The sequence below is a fragment of the Oryctolagus cuniculus genome, chromosome 1 (assembly GCF_964237555.1).
Source record: "Oryctolagus cuniculus chromosome 1, mOryCun1.1, whole genome shotgun sequence".
NCBI lineage: Eukaryota > Metazoa > Chordata > Mammalia > Lagomorpha > Leporidae > Oryctolagus > Oryctolagus cuniculus.
The window spans coordinates 73,982,384-73,990,931 of record NC_091432.1 but is presented as its reverse complement, the minus strand read 5'-3'; positions in this window follow the sequence as shown (position 1 = coordinate 73,990,931).

Sequence of the window (8,548 nt, the reverse complement as noted above, 5' to 3'; positions counted from 1 at the left end):
ACATACAACAAACTGTTTTCTCTGAGGTTTTTTTTTTTTTTTTTTTTTTTTTTTTTTTTTTTGACAGGCAAAGTGGACAGTGAGAGAGAGAGACAGAGAGAAAGGTCTTCCTTTGCCGTTGGTTCACCCTCCAATGGCCGCCGCGGCCGGTGCGCTGCGGCCGGCGCACCGCGCTGATCCGATGGCAGGAGCCAAGAGCCAGGTGCTTTTCCTGGTCTCCCATGGGGTGCAGGGTCCAAGCACCTGGGCCATCCTCCACTGCACTCCCTGGCCACAGCAGAGGGCTGGCCTGGAAGAGGGGCAACCGGGACAGAATCCGGCGCCCCAACCGGGACTAGAACCCGGTGTGCCGGCGCCGCTAGGCGGAGGATTAGCCTAGTGAGCCACAGCGCCGGCCGGTTTTTTTTTTTTTTCACTTAGCTGTTATACTTATCAATGGGTCATAAAATATAGAATTCCTTGGCTCTAGAAAATTGTGCAAGGCAAAATGTGGGTGGAATCCTGATGTATGTGGCATAACAGTTACAATTATTTGGACATATACCATATATGAATTTTTTAATGATTTATTTATTTGAAAGTCAGAGTTAGAGAGAGGCAGAGGCAGAGACAGAGAGAGGTCTTCCATCTGTTGATTCACTCCCCAAATGGCCACAATGGCCGGAGCTGTGCCCATCCAAAGCCAGGAGCCAGGAGCTTCCTCCGGGTCTCCCATATGGGTGCAGAGGCCCAAACACTTGGTCCATCTTCTACTGCTTTCCCATGCCATAGCAGAGAGCTGGATAAGAAGTGGAGCATCTGGGTCCTGAACCAGCGTCCTTATGGGATGCTGGCACTGCAGACGGCAGCTTTATCCACAACACCACAGTGCCAGCCCCACCGTATATGATTTTTTTTTTTTTTTTTGGACAGGCAGAGTGGACAGTGAGAGAGAGAGACAGAGAGAAAGGTCTTCCTTTGCCGTTGGTTCACCCTCCAATGGCCGTCTTGGCTGGTGCACTGTGGCTGGTGTACCGCGCTGATCCAAAGCCAGGAGCCAGGTGCTTCTCCTGGTCTCCCATGGGGTGCAGGGCCCAAGCACCTGGGCCATCCTCCACTGCACTCCCTGGCCACAGCAGAGAGCTGGCCTGGAAGAGGGGCAACCGGGACAGAATCTGGTGCCCCGACCGGGACTAGAACCCGGTGTGCCGGTGCCGCAAGCGGAGGATTAGCCTAGTGAGCCGCGGTGCTGGCCGTATATGATTTTAAGTTCCTTTTTCACATGTGAGGTGTAGAAGTTGGTAGCCTGGGGCTGGTCCTGCAGTTTCATGGGCTCTCATTTAGGTCTTTGTTTTTAAGATCATTTTAGGGTCCAAATGGCAGCTAGAGCTCTAGTCATCACGTCCCAGAGATAGCAGCAAGGAGGAAAGTCTTACTTCCTTCATTCTAAGGAGAATTCTTAGTAGTTCTGTGAAACATTTCCACTTATATTTCTCTGACCAGAACTTGGTCTGCAAGGATCTTTCAGCAAGGAGGGTTGCCACTCTGAATAATCAGGTTTTTTTTACAAAGAAGGAAGAGTGGATATTAGCAATCTCTGTATTGACACTGGTGGGAAGAGCTTGATTTTACAGACAACAGGCTATTTGAACTCTAGACAGCCATATACTAATTGTGACCCTGAGTAAGTTATTTTATTTCTGTGCCTCAGTTTGTCTCTAAAATTGTTAGGTCTACCTATGCAGTGTCATTCTGAGGATTCAATGCAATACAGGTAAAGCACCTTAGTGTTTGCCATAAAGTATGCACACAATAAATATTAATACTTCATTTATGAAATAAAATGTCAGTCATCTGAGGCTATTAAGATAGTGTTTGATTAATCAATCTATTAGATACTCAGAGATGTATGTTTAATATCAGAGTCATCATATCTACTTACCCTGTATTATATAAGGAAAAAATGCTCCAAGATCAAGGAGAGTTATAACATAGTGTCAATGACATTTATTCACACCAGTTAACTTAATAATGTTCATTTAGCTTGTTCAAATTAATATTTGTTCAAGTGTTTTCAGTCAATCTGTTGTCATCTGTTACCAGCCAATCTGAAAGCCCTGAGATAAGTAATTTGTTTAAGGCTTGATGAAATAGAACTGTTCTGCCAAACATACATACCTTAAGTTTAAATCATCAGACTGGTTACATGCTTCCCTAACTACTGCTGGATTTGAGGGCTGTTTAAACCATCTTGAATAATACCCACTTTCATCATGCTTTGGGTTGGTTGATTTTTCAATTTCTGAGATTATAGCCAATATATACAGAACCCAGATCTGATTACAAGTGCTAGTATATCTACCAACCCAGTGCTTAATTAACCCTTGCAGTTACTTAACACAAAATGGAGGCTGCTAGTAAGCCCTAGGTTTTGCCATGTTCTGACTTATCATTTCCTACGCAAGACAGGCAAAGGATAGACAAACACCAGACTCTTGGCAGAGCTGATGTCTCTAGTCAGCAGAAAATGCTTAAGCCTGTGTGAAGGAGCTGTGAAGATTGATAGGCCAGGTGGGCATGCCCATCATGACTTTAACTTGGCACCCAAAAAGAACTGAGGAAACAGACTGGATCTTATTAGATGAAAAAGGTAAGAATTTTACTGGTGAATTAATTTCTTCCCCTTTGGAAAATCTCTACTCACATCACAAATTACTCTCAGCTGAAAAACAAGTGATGGCTTAGAGAAAAGAACTCTACAATACCTAACCTTTACTTGACCTTAAGTTATTTAAGTATCTGAAGCCATTGGTCAACAAGAAGGAAAAAGATGTTTCAGAGAAAATGTCTAGCCTGAGAGATGGGGGCTCATGTAGCATTTCCCCTTAACCGCATGAGAGGCAATCAGTATACTGGATGTGACCCTGGACTTGAGTTACTAGACCTTTGTAAACTCACTATACATTTTACAGGAAAGATATTGTCCTTAATCCTCATATGTTATTCTAAGGAATAAATGACAAAGTAAAACACCTAAGAAATGGCTCAGAGATGTTCCACATGCCACTGCTTTTTGCTCCCCTCATTACAAGCCATCCTCAATCTTACATTGATACATGAATTTTAACTAAAATTGTTTATATATACAAGGGCCCTGTAAAAATACGAAGCCTTGACTAAGAAACAGAAACCAAGAGAATACAGAATGCATGGAAGTGGTATCTTAGAATTAAAAGAAGTTCAAAGAGATCAAATAAGAGGTAACAAATCCACAGGGTTTGAGTGAAAATCACTGATACCATAGCCACTAGGGTGGAGAGGAGCAACAGATTTTTTAAAAAGATTTATTTATTTATATTAATTCATTTTATTTATTTGAAAGACAGAGTTACAGAGAGAAGTACAGATAGAGAGAGGTCTTCCATCCTCTGGTTCACTCCCCACCTGACTGCAATAGTCAAAACTGGGCCTATCTGAAGCCAGGAGCCAGGAGCCAGGAGCTTCTTCCGGGTCTCCTACATGGGTGCAGGGGCCCAAGGACTTAGACCATCTTCTATGCTTTCCCAGGCCATAGTAGAGAGCTGGATCAGAAGTGGAGCAACCAGGTCTCGAACAGTGCCTATATGGGATGCTGGCACTGCAGGCAGCGGCTTTACCCGCTGTGACACAGCGCCGGCCTACAACAGATTTTAACAGGTTGAAAAATAGTATGAAAGTTGACTACTATTATTTATTTATTTATTTAAAAGGCAGACTTACAGAGCAAGGAGACAGAGATCTTCCATTCACTGGTCCACTCCCCAGATGGCTGCAACAGCCAGGATTGGGTCAGGCTGAAGCCAGGATCCAGGAGCTTCTTCCGGAGCCAGGAGCTTCATGTGGGTGCAGGGTCCCAAGCACTTGGGCCATCCTCCTCTGCTTGCCCAGGCACAGTAGCAATCTGAATCAGAGGTGGTGCAGCTGGGATTCAAACCAGTGGCCCTATGGGATGCTGGTGCGGCAGTCTGTGGCTTTAACCTGCTGAGCCACAGCGCTGTCCCCAATTTTTCAAAGGAGGTTGGCTATGCATAAGAAGTCAACTAACTGAGTAGTAAGAAGGAGTATTACATGGAGTACCAAAAGGAAAGAAAGGTACAAATGACTACAAATCATTTAAAAAGTAAAAATTGAATCCATAGTGACTTAAGTGGCAAGTGATTATAATTTTTTTAAAAATTGAGAGGTAGAAATAAAGAATTGCCATCTGTTGATTCACTTCCTAAATGCCTACAAAAGAGGCTGAAGCTGGGAGCTGGAAACTCAACCCAGGACTTTTATGTGGGTAGTTGGAATCCAACAACTTGAACCATCACCACTGCTTTCCTAGGGTTTGCATTAGCTGGAAGCTAGAATCAGGATCCAGAGCCAGGTACAAACCCAGTTACCCTGATATGGGATGCAAGCATCCTAACTGGTGGTTTTAATTGCTAGGGCACATACTTAGCACTTTTTACTGTTCAAAAGGAAAGAAAAGGGGCTGGCATTGTGGTGAGTGGGTAAAGCTACTGCCTGCAATGTTGGCATCCCATATGGACACAGGTTCAATTCCTGGCTGCTCTACTGCTCATCTAGCTCCCTGCTAAAATGCCTGGGAAAGCAATGGAAGATGGCCCAGGTGTTTAGGCTCTTGCACCCACATTGGAGATTCACAAGAAGCTGGCTTAGCCCAGACCTGGCTGTTGTGGACATTTGGGGAGTGTACCAGCACAAGAAAGGTCTGTCTCTTCCTTTCTCTCTATAACTTGTACTTTCAAATAAGTTAAAAAAAAATTAAAAAGTAATTGTACATGGGGCCAACGTTGTGGCACAATGGGTTAACGCCCTGGCCAGAAGCACCAGCACCTCATATGGGCGCCAGTTCGAGACCCAGCTGCTCCACTTCTGATCCAGCTATCTGCTATGGCCTGGGAAAGCAGTAGAAGATGGCCCAAGTCCTTGGGCCTCTGCACCTGCATGAGAGACCTGGAAGAAGCTCCTGGCTTCTGGCTTTGGATTGGAACAGCTATGGCCATTATGGGGCCATCTGGGGAGTGAACCAGCAGATAGAAGACCTCCCTCTCTCTTTGCCTCTCCTCTGTGTAACTTTTTTTTTTTAAAAGATTTATTTATTTATTTGAAATAGTTACACAGAGAAAGAGGAGAGGCAGAGAGAGAGAGAGAGAGAGAGAGAGAGAGAGAGAGATTTTCCATCCAATGGTTCACTCCCCAATTGGCTGTAATGACTGGAGCTGCGCCAATCTGAAGCCAGGAGCCAGGAGCTTCCTCTGGGTCTCCCACGCAGGTGCAGGGGCCCAAGCACTTGGGCCATCTTCCACTGCTTTCCCAGGCCATAGCAGAGAGCTGGATCGGAAGAGGAGCAGCCGGGACTAGAACTGGCGCCCATATGGGATGCCGGCACTTCAGGTCAGGGCGTTAACCCGCTGTACCACAGCGCCAGCCCCTCCTCTGTGTAACTTTTTCAAATAAATAATCTTAAAAAAAAAAAAAGTAAATGTACAATGGAAACGTGGTACATAACATGTTAGCCAAACAATCTAATCTAGTTTACAAACAGCAGGACAAATTGATATTTTGTCTCTAGTTTAATACATATGAAATATTACGGACAAAGGAACAAAATCCCGATATTTTAAGGCAACAAACATCAGAATGCAGCACTCTAGAAAATGGTTTGATTTTTTTCCACGAAATCAATGTTATGGAAAATAAGAGGTAAAGTTTTTGAAAGAAACAGAGGCAACAACCAACCACTTAGGATAAACCTTGATTAAGTCCTGGTTAAATAACAAATAATTATAACTTGAGGACAAATAGAAAAATTTAAATATGAACTGAATATTAAATGGCATTTCAGGGGCCAGCACTGTGATATAGAAGGCTAAGGCTCTGCCTGTGGTGCCAGCATCCTATATGGGTGCTGGTTCATGTCCCAACTGCTCCTCTTCTGATCTAGCTCTCTGCTTATGGCCTGGGAAAGCAGTGGAAGATGGCCATATTGCTTGTGCCCCTGCACTCGGGTGGGAGTCCCAGAAGTTCCTAGCTTTGGATCAGCCCAACTCCAGCTGTTGTGGCCATTTTGGAATGAACCAGCAGGTGGAAGTCTTTTCTCTCTCTCCCTGCCTGTAACTCTACCTCTCAAATAAATAAATAAAATCTTTAAAAAAAAATAGTATTTTTCTTTTTTTAAAAATACGGCTGGCTAATTCCTTTTTTTTTTTCCCTAAAGATTCATTTATTTACTTGAAAGGCAGAGTTACAGAGAGGCAGAGGCAGAGAGAGAGAACGAGGAGAGAGAGAGAGAGAGAGAGAGAGAGAGAGAGAGAGAGATTGAGAGTGTCTTCCATCCATTGGTTCTTTCCAGATGGCCACAATGGCTGAAGCTGTGCCAATCCGAAGCCAAGAGCCAGGAGCTTCTTCTTAGTCTCACACGTGGGTACAGGGGTGTGGTGGAATGAGAAGGCCGTGCCAAGACGGCGGCTGGCAAGCGAGAGTCAGTTACTCAGGAATGGCTTTGAAACCCACCTGGCAAACGGAGCCTGCCTGGCAATAGGCTGTGATTGGATGGCTTTGGAAACCGCCTGGCAACAGGCTGTGATTGGATGGCTTTGAATCCCACCTGGCAATGGAGCCTGCCTGACAACAGGCTGTGATTGGATGGCTTTGGAAACTGCCCAGCAACAGGCTGTGATTGGTTGGGGCATAGACTGCTCCTTGATTGGATTGGCTGGTCTTGGCTATATAAGCTGTTGTACTAACTGAAATAAACGAGTCTGCTAGCTGCTTGCCTCAAGCCCGCTTTCATCCGACTCCCAGGGTCTATGTGGTGACTCTGCGCCTCTTGCCCCCACCATGCTCCTCCTCTCAGAAATGAATCCACTGCAACATTGTTGAGAAATCAACTGCAACACAGGGGTCCAAGGACTTGGGCCATCTTCTACAGCTTCCCAGGTCATTGCAGAGAGCTGGATCGTAAGTGCAGCAGCCGGGACTCAAACCAGCACCCATATGGGATGCTGGCACTGCAGGCAGCATTGGCCCCCAAAATGAAATTTTAATACTGTTATTTTTCTTCAGTGTGCTAATGATATTGTGCCTATGCAGAAAATTCTTCTATGAAGATTCATATTGAAGTATTTAGGAGTGAAATGTTCTATCTGCAGCAACCTTTCAATGCTTCATGAGAAAGCAAAAATGTTTATATAGAAACAGAAAACAAGCATGTAGACAAAAGGTAAAATGTTGAGAATGAATGAATCTAATAGAATGTTCTATCGCTGTACCATTCTTTCAACCTTTGAGCATTTTGCAAATTCTCAAAATGTTAGGGAAGGGGAAAGATCCAGTAGAGCAGGAAGATGATGAGGAATATTGTTTATAATACCCCAAAGGTGGTGTATAATAGGTCAAAAAACAAAATAGAAGGACTAATGCTAAGGTGTGCATCATTTTCTGAGACCAGAGGAAAGAAACTGTGAGCCCAGTTACAGGAAAGGAAGTAGGTGTGGATGTGGGAAATTGAGGGGGAATACCGATGATTTCAATCAAACTCCATCAAGTAGAAGGCAAAGTGCAGCAGTGGGCTTGGTGGCATCAACAGAGTGAAGATCTGGAATAGCTGCTATGGGGAATAGCAAAGGAAGCTGATAAGGGATACATACAATATTTTACATGGTGCAGTTGTGACTTGATGTTTGAAAACTGCTCTGCATTTTTGCTCCTATCAACACTCCAAACTTAACTTTTTATAAACTTTAGCAGATTCACATTATCTGATTACCCAACTGAGTCTGGGGGAAGGGGATCTTAACTTTTGTCTTTGACTTTCCAGTACCAAGCATAATGCCTGGCACAGTAAGTAGTCAATGAATACTTTGACTTCTAAACAGTAACAGTGCTGGGTTAACTGCATCTGTTTCCATAGCAACACATGTGCCATATATATTATACACCTATACTGTTACATTTCTGCATATTTTTTTAAAAAAGATTTACTTATTTGAAAGACAGAGTGGCAGAGACAGACTCAGATATATCTTACACTGCTTTTCTAGGCAGGGAGCTGGATAGAAGTGCAGCAGCTGACTCAAACTGGTGCTGATATGGGATGCTGGTGTCACAAGTAGTGACTTAATCTGCTATGCTACAAACTGGACCCCTTTTGCATTGTCTTAAAATTGTTTATATCTGTTTTACCTGGCAGACTAAAATTTGAGATCAGCTTTGATTAAAAACTCAGTATAGGCCAGCGCTGTGGCTCACTCGCCTAGTCCTCTGCCTGTGGTGCCAGCACCCCGGGTTCTAGTCCCGGTTGCTCCTCTTCCAGTCCAGCTCTCTGCTGTGGGCTGGGAGGGCAGTGGAGGATGGCCCAAGTGCTTGGGTCCCTGCACCCGCATGGGAGACCGGGAGGAAACACCCGGCTCCTGGCTTTGGATCAGCACAGTGCCGGCAATGGCAGCCATTGCGGGAGTGAACCAACGGAATGAAGCCCTTTCTCTCTCTCTCCTTCACTGTCTATAACTCTCTCTCTAAC